The sequence below is a fragment of the Bos grunniens genome, chromosome 7 (genome assembly GCF_055505025.1).
Source record: "Bos grunniens cultivar Pamir isolate PY7600 chromosome 7, Bosgru_T2T1.0, whole genome shotgun sequence".
NCBI lineage: Eukaryota > Metazoa > Chordata > Mammalia > Artiodactyla > Bovidae > Bos > Bos grunniens.
Genome location: NC_141171.1, coordinates 87,143,136 through 87,165,267, shown reverse-complemented (window position 1 = coordinate 87,165,267; position 22,132 = coordinate 87,143,136). Strand labels below are relative to the sequence as shown.

Here is a 22,132-nt window from a genome sequence, read left to right as displayed (position 1 = left end):
GTCTGACTCTTTGCGACCCCATGGACTGCAGCACGCCAGGCCTCCCTGTCCATCACCAACTCCCAGAGTCAACTCAAAATCATGTCCATTGAGTTGGTGATGACATTCAACCATCTCATCCTCTATCATCCCCTTTTCTTCCTGCCTTCAATCTTTCCCAGCATCAGGGTCTTTTCCAATGAGTCAGCTCTTTGCATCAGGTGGCCAAAGTATTGGAGTTTCAGCTTCAACATCAGTCCTTCCAATGAAACCTCAGGACTAATCTCCTTTAGGATGGACTGGTTGGATCTCCTTGCAGTCCAAGGGACTCTCAAGAGTCTTCTCCAACACCACAGTTCAAAAGCATCAATTCTTTGGCACTCAGCTTTCTTTATAGTCCAACTCTCACATCCATACATGACTACTGGAAAAAGCATAGCCTTGACTAGATGGACCTTTGTTGGCAAAGTAATGTCTCTGCTTTTTAATATGCTGTCTAGGTTGATCATAACTTTTCTTCCAAGGAGTAAGAATCTTTTAATTTCATGGCTGCAGTCACCATCTGCGGTGATTTGAGAGCCCCCAAAAATAACGTCTGCCACTGTTTTCATTGTTTCCCTATCATTTGCCATAAAGTGATGGGACCGGATGCCATGATCTTAGCGTCAACATAGGGGTGCATGTGTCTTTTGAATTATAGTTTTTGCTGGATCATATGGTAATTTTATTTCTAGTTTTTCTAAGGAATCTCTACACTGTTTTCCATAGTAAACAGTATGTGAGGGTTCCCTTTTCTCCACATCATGTCCAGCATTTGTTGTTTGTAGGCTTTTTTATGATAACCACTGTAACAAGTGTGAAAAGTGAAAGTGAAGGTTGCTCAGTTGTATCCGACTCTTTGCGACCCCAAGGACTGTATTGTCCTTGGAATTCTCCAGGCCAGAATACCAGAATACTGGAGTGGGTAGCCTTGGTACGCTATTGCAGTTTTGATTTGCATTTCTCTAGTAATTAGCAATATTGAGCATCTTTTCACGTGCCTATTGGCTATCTGTATTTTTTTTTTTTTTTTTTTTGAGAAATATCTATGTAGATACTCTGCCCATTTTTGGGTTGGTTGTTTTTGGGGTTTTTTTTTTTTTGGTGTTAAGTTATATGATCTGTTTGTATATTTTGGAAATGAAGTCTTATCAGTTGCGGTGTTTGCAAATATTTTCTCCCAATTAATAGATTGTCTTTTCACTTTGTTTATGATTTCCTTTGCTATGCAAAAGCTTGTAAATTTGATTAGGCCCCACTGTTTATTTTTTATTTTATTTCTATTGATTTGGGAGACTGTTCTGTGTTTGGTTTTTTTTTTCCCCCTACATTAGCAGAGAAACGTCTGCCAGTATAGTTTTTGTTTTCAGAGTGAATGCTGAAGCAAATTGCCTCTTCTTATCTTAGGTAAAGTTTACTGTTTTGAGTTTGCTGTTGGCCCTTTTGAGTTCCAGTCACTAAATGTGAACCTAAGTTTTCAGCTTCACACCTCTTTTCCTGATTTTTAAGTCTGTCTTTTGGTGGAATAGATGCTCCCTATATGAAAGCTGTGCATAAAATCGGGACAAAATAAACTCAAAGGTTCCTCTTCGTCATTAATCTCCATGTGTCCGTCTCTGATGTAAACCTGCAGAGGGAGGACTTGGTAATTCCCTGCAACAGAGTGAAATAAAAATTGTATGGTCCTCAAAGGTAGTGCTCCCACAAGTAAATCCAGTAGCACAGACTTCTCCTTTTTCATTTAAGCCAAATGAATTTATCAAGAGAAAGAAATTCTCATAAAAGCTTAATTAGATGTTAAGAGAAATAAGCTAATAGAAAGAATTAATAAAAGGGAAGACAATAGCAGGCATATTTTGATGAATAATGTCTACTAATGTGTTAAATTGGGAGTAAAAGAAAAGTTATGCAAAGAAGTGGGGAAAAAACAGAGAAAATAAAAAGGAACAAAGTTCTCAAAGTATATAAGAAAATGAAGGAAAGAATGAAAGACAGCAGTGAAAAGTAGATGTTGAAACAGAATTGAAGGTTCCCACTATTTTTAAAACATTATTTAAGTAATAACATTGAAAGTATTAATATTAAACTACGGGATAATTCATAAACAGAGATAAAGATATTTTATTAAAATTCTGTTTACATGCCACTGGATTTTTTTTAATGTACTACCATCGTAGTAGAACTGTCTATAATCTGTTTCTTTATAGCATTGGATAGATTATTACATATAGAGTTCATATGAAAATAGAGTAATCATACAATGTCTCAAAAGCAGAGGACTCATTATATGTGTACATTAATCAGAATATTCAATTCTACTTGAATAAACACAGCTATAATACTAAAATTTTAATATTTTCTGGATGCCTAACTATTTCATCAGTGATTTAGGATTACCCACTTATTTAAAGTATAATTGGGACATCCCCCAAAATCTAGTGGTTGCTCTTTTATTATAGCCATGTGCTCAGATTTATTCAAAGAGAGAACAGTTTCTGCAGCGTCCTTTAAAAATGAAAAAATAAAGTATCTGATTGTGATTGCTGTTTTGTAGGTTCAGACACTGAATGCATTCTTCCTTGGAAAAAAATAACAACTAGGAGCAATAATCACCGGCAAAACTTTGCAACACCAATTGCCTTGAAAAGGAAACAAATATTTCCCCCACACACAAGAAAAAATACTGTCCATTCCTGTCAGCCTTTTCAACCTCTTTTGTGTTCCAAGAAATTGCGAGTAATGAAAACAGGGCAGAGCCAATCAAATGGGTGTGTATACTAGTGCACTGTGAGAGTTGAAAGCTCTGCATTTAAAATAAGGTTTATGCATAATTCATAGCCTATGCATGTTTATGTAAATTACCAAAGGCGGAAGTATATAGGAAACCAGAATCTGAGGTAAAATGACGATGTTATAATATACTGCTGGACTTGCATCTCGCCAGTTCAACATACCCCCCTTTATACTATTCTTGAAAATTACATCATATGCCAGTTCACACTACGAAACCTAATAAAACTTTGAGGCTCACACCCATAGTATATTTTTCAACATTTCTTTCAGATTCCGTTTATTATTAAACACTGAAACTTAGCCATATATAATTCAGACAGCCTGGGAATAAAGATGTACATACATATTCCTGTTAATGGGTGTTATATAAGTTGAGGGAAATAGAAATGGTGCCTAGGCATTTTATTTAAAGATTGGGAGGTTTTAAATGTATGGAGATTTCCACTTCTAAAAAATGGAGGAAATGAACTCTTCCATCACTGAGAACAGTCAGTGAATTTTGGAAGGTAAAATAGTGTTTGGAAGGCAACCTCCCACGTAACATGGAACACCGGTGTGGTTTCTGGCTAGTGATATTCAGCTCAGACTCACCTTCTGGGTTAAAGTGTTCTTTTGAATCAGTCATTGTGGGCTGCCAGCAGAGAAGAGCTTATTTGCATGAGCTCTCCACCTCCTGGTCAGCTCTGAAAATCTGGCAGCGTAACACTGCAATTGGCAAAGGAGTGTTTAAAAAAAATAATAATAATAAATAAGGGCTTCCAAAGAAAACTGTCATAGAATTAAGTCCAGTGCACCTGAAATTCATTGCTGTGTTATCTCTTAAATTGTTATAAATATAGCAGGCATTTTGAAGTCACTTCTGTTTATTCCTTTCCTAATGTACTGTGTGAACCATTTTTCACATGTGTTAACGTACTATATGCAAATGGCATTTAATGTGTTTTATTCACAGAATGCATTTACAAATCATTTTGTGTATGGGAGGAAGCAGTTGCCTCACTATTGCATGTGAAACTGAAAAGGAGGAGTACATATCACTACATTTCTCAAATGAGAGAAAATTTAAATGGAATGAGGAAGCCTACAGATGCTATAAGAGAGATTTTCTAGGTTTCTAATTCACCTCTTAGTACCTTTTTCTCACTTCATATACAAAATCTGTTGCTGAATTTCCCTCCTTAAGAGTTTTAAGCGCTTGTCATGAGAAACAGTTATCCCTTCCATTATTCGTGCTTAGTTCCACGTATCCTGTTCCTCTTAGAAATCGAAAGGAAAAGCTCAGAAACAGCAAACACTTACAGGTGAAGCAGAGATTAAACATTTGTGCTCCATGTACTACCACAGTAACAGAATAATTTCTCACACATCTAATAGTCATGTATTTTATTTATGGCATTTAAAGACTTTCAAATAATTTGCAACAGAATTTATTTTAAATAGTTCTCATACACTAAACTACATAAATCAGTATGTTTTAAAAATGCAGAGTAGGTTAAATATTAAAAGTATATTTCAATTCCATTTTATATAATATTAAATATGTAACCAAAAACAGCATCTCTAATTGTGATAAAAATAATGTGAAGAATGTGTACGCCATAATGCTTTTATTCTGCTAATTCATAGAAATAGGTCCCTAAATGGTTATTATTTTCATTCCATGTGTAGAATGACCAGGAAAAATGCTAGCAATTACTGGGTGAATGGTGTTCTACCCTGGCATGAAGCTATCACTGATTTGCATGTAGCATTGTTGGAGATGAAGCCTGTGACATACAGATCATCATCAACATTGGGAATTCACACTGCCAACCGTACCTCCTCATACAAACACATACTGCCACTTATGGGTCAAAGGGGGTGTTGCCGCTGCGGTTCTGAGCTATTAAAACACATCACGCTCCTGGAATTTTAAACATGTTTAGAAGTGGGGTCTTTTAGAAGGATGTTTTTTCCTTTGTTATGTAAACAAAAGGAATTCTTTTAGAAACTTATTCCATGGAAATATTGGTCTTTTACCTACATTTTCATGGTTTCCTCAAAGGAAAAAAAAGGCACGTGGCACAACATTAAGATATTAATTATTGATATGTTAGTATCAAAGAGAGTGTAAATGTAGTTAGGAAGAAAATGTAAAAGTCTTCTTTAAATTTAAGAATAAGAAAGAAAAGATCAAAATGCAGATACAGTCCACTAATTTTTGAGCAGTGTCTTTTAGTAGCTTCTGTGGTGGCACGAGTCCACAAACATAAACTCAGATGAGGCAACTTTTACCTCATTTATCAAGTAGACAAAAGAGAATCTTATTTTTAATTATCAGTATAATTATCTCTATTATTTCCTTTGTGTTGCATATATAGTCATTGATTGACTTATTTCCTGCTATTCATCCTTATTTATTAAAAAAAAACTAAAAATTTTTCTCTGTGCATTTTAGATTAAGTATTTTGAATTTAACATAATGAGGGATTATTATTATTTCTTGATTTAAATAAAAGCTTAATTGATAACAAAATAGTGAATTGGTTGTGGACCTTGAGAATTACACTCTCAGCTAAAAGATATTTTTCTACCAAATTTTTGAGAGGACATGTGAATGTATTAGAGAATTTACATCTGCCCTATGGGACTGTCTATAGTAGATTGTTTCTATACATTATATGTCAATTATATGTCAAGACTTGTCTATTGAGGCAAATACAGCAGGTATGCACAGGAGTATAATTTATAAAGTATGCTTACAGGGTATTTTTTTTTATCATGTCCTCACCCATTCTCTATTACCTCTTTTGTCCTCTAATTTTCATGAGGCTCTGTCGTGCATCTTATTTTCTATTTAGTGAAGAAGCTGAGTGATCGGTTATGTATGATAAGAGGAAAAATCAGTCAAATGTGAACAAGGCTGGCCTGATAAGACTGAAATGAAGTATGCTTTTGGTTGTGTAATAATTTCCAGCTGTGTTCTAGTTTAAGAAACCATCCAACATGACATTCCTAGCTTCACTCAGTCACACATTTCATACAGGTAGTATTTTTCAGATGACACCAAGTTAGAAGGGCTTGCTAACACTTCAGAAGAGAAGATCAGAATTCAAAGTGACCTCGATAAATTGAAGAAACAGCATGAACCAGATGAAAACACTGGCTTGCCACAGGTCCTTCAGGGGGGAAGAATCTAAGCTGGAATTTATCACTCATTTATTTATTCATTCATCCAGTATTTATTGAATTCCTATTATGTGCCAGCCACAAAGTAAATATTGGTTAATTTTAGTTTGGAGTTCTGACCCCTCCTGTGATAACTGGTCATTCTAGGAAATAAATCTCTCTCAAAATTCTATGTTCCTGCATTGTACAAAACAGGTTTCAGAAAAAAAATACAAGCAGATCAAGGAATACCATCATCATACTGATATATGTGTGTGTGTATATAAATAAATACATATATATAATATATGTATATCTATATAGTATATATACGTATATACACTCTTCATTCTTTTTAAACACAAGTCACTTTGAGGAGATAAAATGTAGTATTTAATGTTAAACTTTGGGTTACAGTATGTTGGAATGGGGTTCCCAGGTAGTGCAGTGGTAAAGAATATGCCTCCCAATCCAGGAGACACAAGAGACTCAGGTTCAATCTCTAGGTCAGGAAGATCTCCCAGAGTAGGAAATGGCAACCCACTCCAGTATTCTTGCCTGGAAAATCCCATGGACAGAAGAGTCTGGTGGGCTGCAGTCCATGGTGTCACATAGAGTTGGACATGGCTGAACACACAAACACACTTCCACAGGTTATAATAAAAGTAAGTAAAAGATATTTTCATACTGTTCATGGAGTTCTCAAGGCAAAAATATTGAAGTGGTTTGCCATTTCCTTCTCCAGTGGACCACATTTTGTCAGAACTCTCCACCATGACCCATCTGTCTTGGGTATCCCTACACGGCGTGGCTCATAATTTCATTGAGTGGGCCTTAGGAAGCATCACTATGAACAAAGCTAGTGGAGGTGGAATGGAATTTCAGTTGCACTATTTTCAAACCCTAAAGATGATGCTGTGCAAGTGCTGTACTCAATATGCTAGCAAATTTGAAAAACTCAGCAGTGGCCAGAGGACTAGAAAAGGTCAGTTTTCATTCCAATCCCAAAGAAAGGCAATGCCAAAGAATGCTCAAATTACCACATAATTGCACTCATCTCACATGCTAGCAAAGTAATGCTCAAAATTCTCCAAGCCAGGCTTCATCGCAGCACTGTTTATAATAGCCAGGACATGGAAGCAACCTAGATGTCCATCAGCAGATGAATGGATAAGAAAGCTGTGGTACATATACACAATGGAGTATTACTCAGCCATTAAAAAGAATACATTTGAATCAGTTCTAATGAGGTGGATGAAATTGGAGCCTATTATACAGAGTGAAGTAAGCCAGAAGGAAAAACACCAATACAGTATACTAACGCATATATATGGAATTTAGAAAGATGGTAACGATAACCCTGTATACGAGACAGCAAAAGAGACACTGATGAAAAAAAACAAAACAAAACAAAACAAAAGTATGTGAACCATGAACTTCCAGATGTTCAAGCTGGCTTTAGAAAAAGCAGAGGAACCGGAGATCAAATTGGCAACATCCGCTGGATCATTGAAAAAGCAAGAGAGTTCCAGAAAAACATCTATTTCTGCTTTATTGACTATGCCAAAGCCTTTGACTGTGTGGATCACAATAAACTGTGGAAAATTCTGAAAGAGATGGGAATACCAGACCACCTGACCTGCCTCTTGAGAAATCTGTATGTAGGTCAGGAAGCAACAGTTAGAACTGGACATGGAACATACTGGTTCCAAATAGTACGTCAAGGCTGTATATTTTCACCCTGCTTGTTTAACTTATATGCAGAGTACATCATAAGAAATGCTGGGTTGGATGAAGCAGAAGCTGAAATCAAGATTTCTGGGAGAAAAATCAATAACCTCAGATATGCAGATGCCACCACCCTTATGGCAGAAAGTGAAGAAGAACTAAAGAGGCTCTTGATGAAAGTGAAAGAAGAGAGTGAAAAAGTTGACTTAAAGCTCAACATTCAGAAAACTAAGATCATGGAATCTGGTCCCATCACTTCATGGCAAATAGATGGGGAGACAGTGGAAACAGTGACAGACTATTTTTGGGGGGCTCCAAAATCACTGCAGATGGTGACTGCAGTCCTGAAATTAAAAGACACTTGCTCCTTTGAAGAAAAGCTATGACCAACCTAGACAGCATATTAAAAAGCAGAGACATTAGTTTGCCAACAAAGGTCCATCTAGTCAAGGCTATGGTTTTTTTAATACTCATGTATGGATGTGAGAGTTGGACTATAAATAAAGCTGAGCACCGAAGAATTGATGCTTTTGAACTGTGGTGTTGGAGAAGTCTCTTGAGAGTCCCTTGGACTGCAAGGAGATCCAGCCAGTCATTCCTAAAGTAAATCAGTCCTGAATATTCACTGGAAGGACTGATACATACTTTGGCCACCTAATGCGAAGAACTGACTCATTGGAAAAAACCCTGATGCTGAAAAGACTGAAGGCAGAGGAGAAGGGGGTGACAGAGGATGAGATGGTTCGATGGCATCACGGACTCAATGGACATGAGTTTGAGTGAACTCCGGGAGTTGGTGATGGACAGGGAGGCCTGGCGTGCTGCAGTCCATGGGGTCGCAAAGATTCAGACATGACTGAGTGACTGAACTGAACTGAAAACGTATTTTACTGGTTAAATCTTTATATGCTATAATTCAGGAATACTCAATTCACTTTTAAAAATTTGATTCCAATAGTATTCTACCTTTGTTTTCCCCTGGCTGTCTTGAGGAAGAGTAATCATGCATCCTAGTTTTATTGAGACAATTGACATTTGCTTTTTCAGTATAATAGTCTCTTTCACTCTCAGAAGTGATCCACTTAAAAAATAAATTATGTGATCCCCCTAGTTTGAGATGTGTACACAAACAATGTGCTTTCTAATGGTGTCAACTAAGATGTCATTCCTGCCGTTGGACACCTGGAGAGACATAAATATCAACAGATATTTCAGAGGAAACCAACGACCAGAAGGATGAACAGCCTTCACAAAGGAGCCAGTAGTCAAGAGGCCATTAAAAGTGTTAAATTTGAGAACATAGGACAGTAAAGACTAATTAACAACTTACCAGACATAGTTCGTCTTTGAGCAAAAACTACGACAGATAGGTGTCTTTAATTTGAAAACCGGTTCCCGAGACAAAATAGGCAGAAATGGTAATAGTATGTGATAGTAACACCCATAAGTAGCTAATATATACCTATCTGTAATGAAAGCGTTTTCATTACTTTTCCAGACTTTTCACCATTCCTTGAAATGAACATGTATATATTTCACTGGTAACCAAATTTTTATAACTATTTTATAATTGTTGTACCTAGGTTTTATTTCTCATCATCTTTTTCTCTTCTCAAATGTGTAGCCTTAGGTGTGAGGAAATAAAGAGTTAAATTTTTAAACAGCCACTGATACGCTCTCTAAAGCAATTATTCCTTCTGTCACCAAGAGATAAATGTCCTACCACAAGACATTACAAATGTGCTCTTCTAGACTCTAATACAAATTACTGTCAGACCACACCACTTAAAGCCTTCTTGCTCTTATTTAGTAAAGCCAATTCCTTGTGATTTTTAAAAAATATATAAAGAAGAAAATATCTTGCTCTGAGGATTGAGAATACATTTTAACAATTTGTAACCCTTTTAAAATAACATTAGCTGCTTATTAACTCTTTCAGTACCAAGACGCACAGACATTCTGGCGCAAGTAGGTAAAGCAGAAAGCCTCTGGTATTGGGTGAGTTTTCAATGTCTGTTAGGTATGCAGGAAGCACCTCTAAGCAACACAAGGAATGCTAAAGTTAGCCCATACTAAGTCTCATGAAGACAAATTTAAATCACAAAACCTGTCAACTAAGTTTACCTCCCTTGTAGTCTCACCCGAAGCAGAAGTGATCTCAGGGTCACACAGCACACATCAATGTGCCTAGAGATTGTGAACACAATGCAGGCATCTAGGTTTGTGATTTTGCACTATGATTTTTTTCAGTTCCCTAGGTCTGTGAAATGACAAATCTAATCAACAACTCATTTTGAGGCAGCTAAACTTAAAAACAGAGCTACTTGGCAGCCCATAGGCCATAGAAAGGTGCCACAAATTAGGCTACGAGTGAAGCAAGGTTGTGAGTGAGCACTGTCTTTTTTTAAAAAAAATCTTTTTAGCAGTTTATTATGGACATTTCAAATATGGGAGAACAGTGAAAGAATTTTGTAACAAACACATGTATACCTACTACCTAGACTCTACATTTATCACATATGTTTTATCACACTTATTTCTTATCCTTCTATCTTTCTTTAACCTCATTTTGGTTTTTTTTTTCCTTTTTTTTTAAATTTAAAAAAAAACTATCTTATATTGGAGCATACTTGATTAACAATGTTGTGTTAGTTTCAGGTGTTCAGCAAAGTGATTCAGTTATACACATTTCTATTCTTTTTCAAATTCTTTTCCAATTTAGGTTATCACAGAATATTGAGTAGTGTTCCTGTGCTATACCGTAGGTCTTTGGTTATCTATTTTTTTAATTTATTTATTTAAAATGAAACAAAGATGAATATTTTTAATGATAAAAGGTAAAATTCATAAATGTAGCAGTGTATGCATGTTAATACCAAAATCCCAGACTATCCCTCTTCCTCACCCTTCCCTTGGTAACCATAAGTTACTTCTCTAAGTCTGTGAGTCTATTTCTGTTTGTAAGTTCATTGGTCCTTTTTTTTTTTAAGATTCCACATGTAGATGATATAATATTATATTTGTCTTACTTCCTAATCTCCATCCATGTTGCTACAAATGGCATTATTTTTTTCTTTTTAATGGCTGAGTAATAGTCCATTGTATGTATGTACCACATCTTCTTTATTCATTCACCTGTCGATGGACATTTAGGTTGCTGCCATATCATGGCTATTGTAAATAGTGCTACAGTGAACATTGTGGTATGTGTATCCTTTGAAATCACATGTTTCTATGAATATATGACCAAGAGTGGGATTGCTGGATTTTATGGTAACTCGATTTTTAATTTCTTAAGGAACCTGCATACTGTTCTCCATGGTGACTGTATCAGTTTCCTCCCACCAACAGCATATATTGTTTATAAATTGTTTGATGATGGCTATTCTGACTGGTGCAAGCACATGGCAGTTTTGGTTTGTATTTCTCTAATAATTAGAGATATTGAGCATCTTTTCATGTGCCTCTTAGCCATCTGTATGTCTTCTTTGGAGAAATGTCTAGGTCTTCCCATTTGTTGACTGAGTTGTTTGATTTTTTTTTTTAATTGAGCTTCATGAGCTGTTTATAAATTTTGGAGACTAATCCCTTGTTGGTTGCATTGTCTGTAGATAAAGTTCTCCCATTCTATTTGTTGTCTTTTTGTTTTGTTTACAGTTTCCTTTACTGTTTAAGGATTCAAGTCTGTAGATTGGAGAATGATGTAGAAATGCAGAGCAAAGACAAGATGTGATGTGAGCCTGGAGGACTGACCAGTCCTCAGGTGTGTTTCCAGACCAGTCTAGCAGGCCCAGCACTGCTTCAGCCGCAGGCATCCACTCTAACCACCAACCCCATTTCATTAGTATAACTACAGCAGTCTTGTTTTATTTTTTCCAACACCCCCAAAAAAATATTTTGAGGAAAAAAGTGAACAATTAAATAGATAAATAAGAAATGAGTGAGACAGAGAAATTATCTTCACTACAGAATAGAGGTTGTGTGTTTAAATTAACAGGATATATATTAAATACTATACTGAGAAACATAGACTATCTGCCTTTGAGACTATTTATCATGAAAAAAATCTTGACACTTGATTTGAAAAACTTTCACTAAGCATAGAATAGGAGACTACAAGTCCTTCGTCTTTCCTCCCAAACACAGTTTACACAAACTATAACAGTGGGAGGAAACAGTAAGTCATGTCCCAAAATGATCAGTTCTTGGGTACTAAGCCTACTTTATGGTCCAACTCTTTCATCCGTACATGACTATTGGAAAAACCATAGCTTTGGCTATTCAGACCTTTGTCAACAAGGTGATATCTCTTCTTTTTGATACGCTGTCTAGGTTTGTCATAGCTTTTCTTCCAAGGAGCAAGCATCTTTTAAATATATGGCTGCAGTCACTGTCTGCGGTGATTTTGGAACCCAAGAAAATACAGTCTGTCACTGCTTCCAATTTCTTCCCTTCTACTTAACATGAAGAGATGGGACTGGATGCCATGGTCTTAGCTTTTTGAATGTTGAATTTTAAACCAGCTTTTTCACTCTTCTCTTTCACCCTCATCAAGAGGCTCTTTAGTTACCCTTCAGTTTCTGCCGTTAGAGTGGTATCATCTGCATATCTGACGCTGTTGATATTTCTCCCAGCAGTCTTGATTCCAGCTTGTGATTTATCCAGTCTGGCATCTCACATGATGCATATAAGTTATAAGTTATATATAACTTATAACTGCATATAAGTTAAACAAACAGGGTTACAATATACATCATTGTTGTACTCCTTTCCCAATTTTGAACCAGTCCATTGTTCTATGTCCAGTTCTGTTACTTCTTGACAGGTTTCTCAGGAGACAGGTAAAGAGGTCTGGTATTCCCATCTCTTTAAGAACTTTCCACAGTTTGTATGATCCACATGGTCAAAGGCTATAGCATAGTCAGTGAAGCAGATGTTTTTCTGGAATTCCCTTGCTTTCTCTATGATCCAGTGACTGTTGACAATTTGATCTCTGGTTCCTCTGCCTTCTCTAAACCCAGCTTGTATATCTGGAAGTTCTCAGTTTACATACTACTGAAGCCTAGCTTGAAGGATTTTGAGCATAACCTTCCTAGCATGTAAAATGAGCACAATTGTCTGATAGTTTGAACACCTTTCTTTCAGACTGGAATGAAAACTGACCTTTTCTAGTCCTGTGGCCATTGCTGAGTTTTCCAAATTGGCTGACATATTGAGTGCAACACTTCAACAGCATCATCTTTTAGATTTGAAATAAATCACCTGGAATTCCAGCACCTCCAATAGCTTTGTTTGTAGTAATGATTCCTAAGGCCCACTTGACTTCACTCTCCAGGATATCTGGCTTTAGGTGAGTGATCATACATCACGGTTGTCTAGGTCATTAAGATCTTCTTTGTATAGTTCTGTGTATTCTTGCCACCTCTTCTTAATATCTTCTGCTTCTGTTAGGTCCATACCATTTCTGTTCTTTGGTGTGTCTATCTCTGCATGAAATGTTCCCTTGGTATCTTTAATTTTCTTAAATAAATCTCTAGTCTTTCCCATTCTATTGTTTTCCTCTATTTCTTTGCATTGATCACTGAGGAAGGCTTTCTTATCTCTCCTTGCTATTCTCTGGAACTCTGCATTCAATTGGGTATATCTTTCTATTTCTCCCTTACTTTCACTTCTCTTCTTTACTCAGCTATTTATAAAGCCTCCTCAGACAACCACTTTGCCGTCTTCCATTTCTTTTCCTTTGGGATGGTTTTGGTCACTGCCTCTTGCATAGTTTTACAAACCTCTGTCCATAGTTCTTCAAGTACTCTGTCTACCAGATCTAATCCTTTAAATCTATTCATCACCTCCACTGTGTAATCATAAGGGGTTTGATTCAGGTTGGTCATTCCTGAATGACCTAATGGTTTTCCCTACTTTCTTCAATTTAAGCCTGAATTTTGGAATAAGGAGCATATGATAGGAGCCACAATCAGTTTCAGGTCTTGTTTTTGTTGACTGTATAGAGCTTCTTCATTTTTGGCTGCAAAGAATATAATCAATCTGATTTTGATATTGACCATTTGGTGATGTCCATGTATAGAGTCATCTCTTGTGTTGTTGGAAGAGGGTGTTTTCTATGACCAGTGTGTTCTCTTGACCAAACTCTGTTAGCCTTTGCCCTGCTTCATTTTGCACACCAAGGCTAAACTTGCTTGTTATTCCATGTATCTCTTGACTTCCTACTTTTGCATTCTAATCCCCTATGATGAAAAGGACATTTTTTTATGGTGTTAGTTCTAGAAGGTCTTGCAGGTCTTCATAGAACCGTTCTACTTCAGTTTCTTGAATGTTAGTGGTTGGGGCATAGACTTGAATTACTGTGATATTGAATGATTTACCTTATAAATGAACTGAGATCATTCTGTCCTTTTTGAAATTGCGCCCAAATTTTTAAAATTGCATTTCGGACTCTTTTGTTGACTGTGAGAGATGCTTCAGTTCTTCTAAGTGATTCTTGTGCACAGTAGTAGATGTAATGGTCATCTGAATTAAATTCTCCCATTCCTATCCATTTATTTCAGGATTCCTAAGACGTTAATGTTCACTCTTGCCATCTCCTGTTTGACCACATCCTATTCATGGACCTGACATTCCAGGTTCCTATGCAATATTGTTCTTTACAACATGGGATTTTTCTTCCACCACCAGACACAGTCACAGCTGAGCATTATTTCTGCTTTGGCTTATCTGCTTCATTTTTTCTGGAGCTATTAGTGATTGCCCTCTGCTGTTCCCAGTAACATATTGGACGCCTTCTAATCTGGGGGCTCAACTTCCAGTGTCATATCTTTTTGCTTTTTCATATTGTTCATAGTGTTCTCATGGCAAGAATATTGGAGTGATTTGCCATTGCCTCCTGCAGTGGACCACTTTGTGTCAGAACTCTTCAGTATGACCCGTCCATCTTGGGTGAACTGGCAGGGCATGGCTCATAAATTCATTGAATTACACAAGCCCCTTCACCACAACAAGGCTGTGATCCATGAGGAAGGGAGGAAACAGAGGCATGGACTATTCTGCAAGTCTTGTCTTCTGTTTGGGGAAATTATGTCTATTTTCTAACATTTCTATCAGAGATTATAAAAATACTACTTCTTGGTGCCCTAAGGAAGAACAGTTATATTTGGGTGGTGTTACTCTCAATCATATTGATAAAAGAGGAAATCCCACCAGCTCACCTTCTCTTAAAGTAGTCAGCAAATCATTTCCTCTGAGTTTGGGCTGTAGACAAAAGATTCTTTTCCGTAGGCCCTCATAACACTGAAATTCCCTTGGTCTGCAAGGAAATCAAACCAGTCAATTCTATAGGAAATCAACCCTGAATACTCAGTGGAAGGACTGATGCTGAAGCCGAAGCTCCAATACTGTGGCCACCTGAGGCAAAGAGTCAAATCACTGGAAAGGATCCTAATGCTGGGAAAGATTGAAGGCAAAAGGAGAAGGGCCGCAGAGGATGAGACGGTTAGATAGCATCCCTGACTTAAAGGATGTGAATTTGAGTTAACTCCAAGAGATAGTGAAACACAAAGGAGCATGGCATGCTGAAGCCCAGCCAGTCCAAAGGGCTGGACACGATTTATCTACTCTACAATAACAACATGATACGGACGATAAATCTCAACTTATTCTAGAACTTGAAACAACCAATCAAAAAAGCAATAAAGAGCTAAGACCCAATATACATACTATCAAAGTATTGTTGTTTAGTTGCTAAGTCCTGTATGACTCTTTGGGACCCCATGGACTGTAGCCTACCAGGCTTCTCTGTCCCTGGAATTCTCCAGGCATGAATATAGGAATGTGTTGCCATTTCCTTCTCCAGGGGATCTTCCTGACTCAGGGATCGAACCCGTGTGTCCTGTACTGGCAGGCAGATTCTTTACCACGGAGCCACCAGGGAGGCCTAAATTTAACTCTAAAATTAACTCACTAGATATTAATACCACCAAATTGTACACGTAAATGGTAAATTTTATATTATATACTATAATTTTAAAAGTTAGAGTTAAAAATATGGTTTGTTTTAAAAAGAAATATCTTTTGATTGTTTATGCCTCCTAAAATTCTAAGTTTTCAGCTTTCCTGGTAGCTCAGTGGTAAAGAATCTGCCTGCCAATGTGGGAGACATGGGTTCAGTCCCTAGTTGGGGAAGATTCCACATGCCACAGAGCAACTAATAACTGTACGCCACAGTTATTGAGCCTGTGCTCTCAAGCTAGGAACTGCAACTCCTTAGCCCACTCACTGCATCTGCTGAAGTCTGAGCACTCTAGAGTCAGCGTTGAAGAGAAACCACAGCAATGAGAAGCCTATGCACCGTTAACCAGAGAGTAGCCCCTTTCTCCACAACTAAAGAAAAGCCCGCACAGCAACAAAGACCCACAACAGTCAAAAATAAATAAATTAATTAATAAATTCTGAGTTTTAGTTCTGAGCCAGTTGTTTGTGGAAATAACTAATTACTTAATGAGGAGTTGAGCAAAGGAAGAGACATCTCTGATCTAGGTTCTCTAAAACAAATGGGTTAGATGAGGTCAGAATAAGGCGAGCCTTGAGAATTGGTTAGTGTTATCTTGCTGCTGCTGCTAAGTCACTTCAGTCGTGTCCGACTCTGTGACCCCATAGACAGCAGCCCATCAGGCTCCCCCCGTCCCTGGGATTCTCCAGGCAAGAACACTGGAGTGGGTTGCCATTTCCTTCTCCAATGCATGAAAGTGAAAAGTGAAAGTGAAGTCACTCAGTCGTATCTGACTCGTAGCGACCCCATGGACTGCAGCCTACCAGGCTCCTCCGTCCATGGGATTTTCCAGGCAGGAGTACTGGAGTGGGGTGCCATTGCCTTCTCCAAGTGTTATCTTAGGAACGTGTTTAAATAAAACAAGTTTGGTCCTCAAGCCATCTTATTTTTGAGGTCTTTATTACCATTATGCAGAGAGATTAAACAAATGACCAAGTGAAAAGAGGAGACAGGTGATAATTAAGAGCGGAAAAAATTAATTTTTAAACATTCAGAAGCCTTGAGTATAGTGATTGCTTTGCTATAACTGAGTATATGAGGACTATTAATTTGTTTAAAAAAGAGAAAAAAAAGTTGTTGGCACATCAAAGAATTAAGCAAAATAATCCCTGATGATATGTTCAAACTGTGGTTAGGATGATTCTCAAATAAACTAAGATCTTCCCACCCCTGTAGAGAATGGTGTTTTTCAAGAGACCAGATAGCATCAGGATTGTATTTAATAAATTTTTTTTCTTTTCAATTAACCTTCTAATGCTGAACAAATTCAAGTATCCTTATACAGTGCAAGCTAACATGTTACATTTCTCTACCACAAACTGTATGCCGTAGGGAATTAATTCAGTTTAAATTCACACTTACGGACTATTTAATGGCCTATGATACCTCTCTAAGTGGTTCTTCAAGGCCAGTCTCATGCTCCTTCTTTCTATTCATTGTTCTGTGCCAGAAGCAACCTTTCTTTCTTGCTTGGTCTCTGTGAAATACCAAGCAAGACATCATCGATTAAAAACTGAAAGTGATAAGAAACTACCAACTGCCAGATCATTGTAAAAGCAGCAGGTCTGTTTCCTCAGAGGGAAAAAAGGGCAGAAAACAAGGCTGCACATCGAATAGAATTATTTATAGCAATGTTTTCTTCCCCGTTTTGTAGAAAATAAAAAATATGAAAAAGCCACAAGGTTCTGCTCTCGTTTTGCATTTTAGTAACGTGTTGGCTGAAGTTAAAGGTTCTAGGTAGTAAAGACTTCTGGATTTCTTCCCACTTCCTTTCCCTTCACAGAACTACCAGATGAGAGATCTTGGCTATATGCATCAGCTCTCACAAAGCTGCTCTTCAGGGGAAACTTCCCACTGGAGCTTGCACCTCTCCTTTCATCATCCCTCCTTTGTTGGTAGGATATGTGTTGGTACAGCCTTTTGAAAATAGTTTTAAAATTTAAAATACACATACTTCTTGATCTTAACATTGCATGAATATTTCTGTAGGATTGATTTTTGAGATGGGGGAAAGCAGCCCCTGACATCCAGGAACTGGCCTTACACAGGGAGGCCTTGATGGTGCTGATTGCTTACCTGGCACCCACAGCTAGAAGGAGGTGTTCTTCTGCTGGACATTTGAAAAATCTCATAGAACACGAACTCTGCCCAAGGTCACTTGGTGACTGTGATGGAGTGAGACCAAAGCAAAACAAAACAAAAAAGATAGCTTCTTGGAGTCTTACCCAAAATTGCCAAACCAAAACCCACATTCTGTGTTTTCAAATACCCTCCTACTGAGATCCCTCATGGTTCACCATGATGCATGATCTCCCTTATTGCAACAAGCAATAAACCCAAATTACTTTCTGGGGGTCTTCAGTGGGCAGGCAGAAACAGCTCTTTGAGAAAGAATATTGCTTACAGCAATATTTGTAATAGCAAAAATTGGATCCAACCTATACAGAAATATGAAAATGATTCAACATGTTATAAATACATCCATTTTATGAAATAGGCCTTGAATAAGTTGGATGCATAGTTGTTGGAATGGGGAACAGAATGTCTAAGCTGTGCTGTTATTTTGGAGGCAGAGGGGAAGCAGGTTAAATAAAATCACAATAAATAGGATACTGTTCTATGTTTAAGAGAAAATCTGTGTGTGTGGTGTATATACAGAAAAAGTTCTGAAAGAATGCATATCAAGCTCTTAACAGTACCATGAGGAAGAGGTAAAAAGAAATTTTCATATTTCATGTTACACATATCTATATTGTTTTAATTCTGACAAAGTTCTGTAATTTTTAGAAAGGACTATAATTTTTATTTTTTAACTTATTTTTTATCTGGAGTGTATTTGATTTACAGTGTTGTGTTAGTTTCAAATGTACAGCAAAGGATTTAGTTATACATATACCTATATCGATTCTTTTTCACCTTTTTCACATATGGGTTATTACAGACGATTGAGTAGCGATCCCTGCTGATTGTCTATTTTATATATAGTAATGTTTATATGTTAATACTATCCTCCTAATTTATCCCCCCCATTTCTCTTTGGTAGCCATAAGTTTGTTTTCTAAGACTGTTTTCCATCATAATGGCTGTACCAATTTACATTTCCACCAACAGTGTAGGAGCATTCCCTTTTCTCCACCCTCTCTCCAGCATTTATTGTTTGTAGACTTTTTGATGATTACCATTTTCTGACCTGTGTGAGATGATACCTCATTGTAGTTCATATTTACACATCTCTAATAATTAGTGATGCTGAGCATTTTTTTCATGTGCTTTTTGGCCATCTGTATGTCTTCTTTGGAGAAATGTCTGTTTAGATCTCCTTTCCACTTTTATTGGATTTTTTAGTTTTTCATATTGAGCTGCATGAGCTGATTGTATATTTCATCAGAAAAACCTTTTGCAAATATGCTGTCCCATTTTGTAGTTGTCTTTTCATTTTGTGTATGATTTTCTTTGCTGTGCAGAAGTTTTTGAGTTTAATTAGGTCCCATTTATTTATTTATTTATTTTAATTCTCTCAGAAGTAGATCCAGGGAGATATTGCTGTGATTTGTGTTAAAGAGTGTTCTGCCTATGTTTTCCTCTAAGACTTTTAGACTGTCTGATCTCACATTTAGGTCTTTAATCTATTTTGAATGTATTTTGGGCTATGGTATTAGAGAATATTCTAATTTAATTTTTTTACATGTAGTTGTTCAGGTTTCCCAGCACCACTTATTGAAGAGATTATTCTTTCTCCATTGTGTACTCTTGCCTCCTTTGTTGTAGATTAATTCACCGGAGATGCGTGGGTTTAATTCTGGACTATTTTATCCTATTCCATTGATTCGTGTGTCTGTCTGTATTCCAGTACCACACTGCATATACGACTATATTGTTGTTGTTCAGTCACTCAGTCATGTTCAGCTCTTTGTGACCCCATGGACACAGCATGCCAAGCTTCCCTGTCCTTCACCATCTACTGGAGCTTGCTCAAACTCATGTCCATTGAGTCAGTGATGACATCCAACCGTCTCATCTTCTGTCATCCTCTTCTTCTCGCGCCTTCAATCTTTCTCAGCATCAGGGTCTTTTCCAATTCAGTTCTTCACATTAGGTGGCCAAAGTATTGGAGTTTCAGCTTTAGCATCAGTCCTTTCAATAAATATTCACAGTTGATTTCGCTTAAGATTCACTGGTTTAATCTCATTGCAGTCCAGGGAAGTCTCAAGAGTCTTCTCCAACACCCCAATTCAAAAACATCAATTCTTCTGCTCTCAGTCTTCTCTATGGTCCAACTCTCACATCCATACATGACTACTGAAAAAACCATAGCTTTGACTATATGGACCTTTGTTGGCAAAGTAATATCTCTGCTTTTTAATATGCTGTCTAGGTTTTGTTGTAGCTTTTCTTCCAAGAAGCAAACGTCTTTGAATTTCATGGCTGCAGTCACCATCTGCAGTGATAATGGCACCCAAGAAAATTAAGTCTGTCACTGTTTCCATTGTTTCCCCATCTATTTGCCATGAAGTGATGGGACCAGATGCCATCATCTTCGTTTTTTGAATGCTGCGTTTTAAGCCAGCTTTTTCACTGTCCTCTTTCACTTTCACCAAAAGGCTTTTGAGTTCCTCTTCACTTTCTGCCATAAGGGTGGTGTCATCTGCATATCTGAGGTTATTGATATTTCTCCCAGCAGTCTTGATTCCAGCTTGTGCTTCTTCCAGCCCAGCGTTTCTCATGATGTACTCTGCATAGAAGTTAAATAAGCAGGGTGACAATATACAGCCTTGACGTACTCCTTTTCCTATTTGGAACCAGTCTGTTGTTCCATATCCAGTTCTAACTGTTGCTTCCTGACCTGCATATAGGTTTCTCAAGAGGCCGGTCAGGTGGTCTGGTATTCCCATCTCTTTCAGAATTTTCCACAGTTTATTGCGATTCACACAGTCAAAGGCTTTGGCATAGTCAATAAAGCAGAAATAGATGTTTTTATGGAACTCTCCTGCTTTTTTGATGAACCAGCGGATGTTGGCAATTTGATCTCTGGTTCGTCTGCCTTTTCTAAAACCAGCCTTTTCTAAAACATCAGGAAGTTCATGGTTCACGTATTGTTGAAGCCTGGCTTGGAGAATTTTGAGCATTACTTTACTAGTGTGTGAGATGACTGCAGTTGTGCGGTAGTTTGAGCATTCTTTGGCATCGCCTTTCTTTGGGATTGGAATGAAAACCGACCTTTTCCAGTCCTATGGCCACTGCTGAGTTTTCCAAATTTGCTAGCATATTGAGTGCAGCACTTTCATAGCATCATCTTTCAGGATTTTAAATAGCTCAACTAGAATTCCGTCGCCTCCACTAGCTTTGTTCGTAGTGATGCTTTCTAAGGCCCTCTTGACTTCACATTCCAGGCTGTCTGGCTCTACTCCACCCTGAACTCCCTCCAGGATAGTTGAAGGTCAACAGCTATAGCAACATGGGGTTCAGTCTCCGTAGAGCCAGATGGCAAACAGGTTTGTTGTTCAGTCGTTGGCAGTGCTCTTGGTAAGTGCCAATTTGTAGTTGACACAGGCCCCTTGTGTTCATAAATCCCACCATACTTTGGGGGGCATTTCATGACCATTTGTCCAGTGTTTCTGGGAAGGCTTGTTCCCAGTTCTAAAGAAGGTTTTTGTTGATAAGGCACTCAATGTGCTATTAGTAGACTAGGTCTTAATAGTCAAGATCTCTAGACACCTGTCTTCTAGTTATGGTCTAGGAAAGTATTCCCTCTTGTTGCATTTTTTCATACCTAGAGTTACACTGTTACAATCATTGATCATATATCGAGCTATACATTTGATAAACTGCTTCAAGTCTAGTCATCATTTTCATTGGAGGCTCAGTCACACACTTGGTAATACAAGAAATAATGTGAAACAAGCAAAATACAAACAGTATGCTGCTGCTGCTGCTGCTAAGTCGCTTCAATCGCGTCCGACTCCGTGCAACCCCATAGACGGCAGCCCCCCAGGCTCCCTCGTCCCCGGGATCCTCCAGGCAAGAACACTGGAGTGGGTTGCCATTTCCTTCTCCAATATATGAAAGTGAAAAGTGAAAGGGAAGTCGCTCAGTCGTGTCCGACTCTCAGTGACCCCCTGGACTGCAGCCTACCAGGCTCCTCCGTCCATGGGATTTTCCAGGCAAAGAGTACTGGAGTGGGTTGCCATTTCCTTCTCTGACAAATGGTATAGTGGAATTAAAAGTAAAAATTTTAGCCATGAGCCTCCCACACCAGTTTTTTAAAAGATCGTTAAGACTAGGGAATGGGTCACTTAGAGCAGAAAACTGATTTTTTATGTGGTTCAAGTGTGTTACATTAAAGGGTTTACCAGGTATGAAAATATAACATTCAGTTTGAATTATAGC

The 22,132-nt window shown here is 37.7% G+C and overlaps 1 protein-coding gene across 21 annotated transcripts in view; it reads left to right on the top strand.

Annotated features, from left to right (window-relative positions):
* CCNH (cyclin H) overlaps positions 1 to 22,132 on the top strand; it is a 420,860-nt gene that overhangs the window by 272,446 nt on the left and 126,282 nt on the right. Inside the window, exon 1 of one of the 21 annotated variants that reach the window (XM_086412908.1) lies at positions 12,942 to 13,036. The exons of the other annotated variants lie outside the window; for them this stretch is intronic. The gene's annotated coding sequence lies outside the window, so the exon portion shown is untranslated. Of the gene's footprint in view, positions 1 to 12,941; positions 13,037 to 22,132 lie in introns of those variants that run through there. 21 annotated transcript variants of the gene reach the window in all.